This window comes from Anneissia japonica, unplaced genomic scaffold (assembly GCF_011630105.1).
Source record: "Anneissia japonica isolate Jap-2015-1 unplaced genomic scaffold, ASM1163010v1 scaffold685_len2926416_cov193, whole genome shotgun sequence".
In the NCBI taxonomy this organism is placed as follows: Eukaryota; Metazoa; Echinodermata; class Crinoidea; order Comatulida; family Comatulidae; genus Anneissia; species Anneissia japonica.
In genome coordinates, this window is record NW_022692922.1 from 550085 (window position 1) to 550570 (window position 486).

Genomic DNA, 486 nt, shown 5'->3' on the forward strand with positions numbered 1-486 from the left:
CACTCCCATTTCAAGACTTCTAGATACGCCACTGGAGCGAGGGGAAAAGCCCCAGTGGGAGAAGCCTATAGCCTTATATTTATTTAATTGATTTATAAATAATGTTAACAATTTACAATTAAACATACCTACGTTCATAAAAATAATGTTAAGTCATTGTTATTCTTTCCACATGCTAAGTTTGAAAAATAAAAGGGTTTTGAACTATATAGACGAATGGTTGAATAGTGGAGAAAATTGGTATGATGTAGGCTTATTACTGTGCTGTTGATAGTCTTGCCAGGGGCTGAAGGATCCAGAATTTTCCAAACGGCGGAGTGGGGGCACAACAGTTTCAGAATAGATAAGTGAGTAGCACATAACATTAATATGCATTGACATTTTTAAAATTTAGTGGCAAGACGAGGGGGGAACGTGCCTCCCCGTGTCCCCTACACGTCACTGGATCCGCCCCTGTGTCACACTACTACACCAATGATTTGTGCA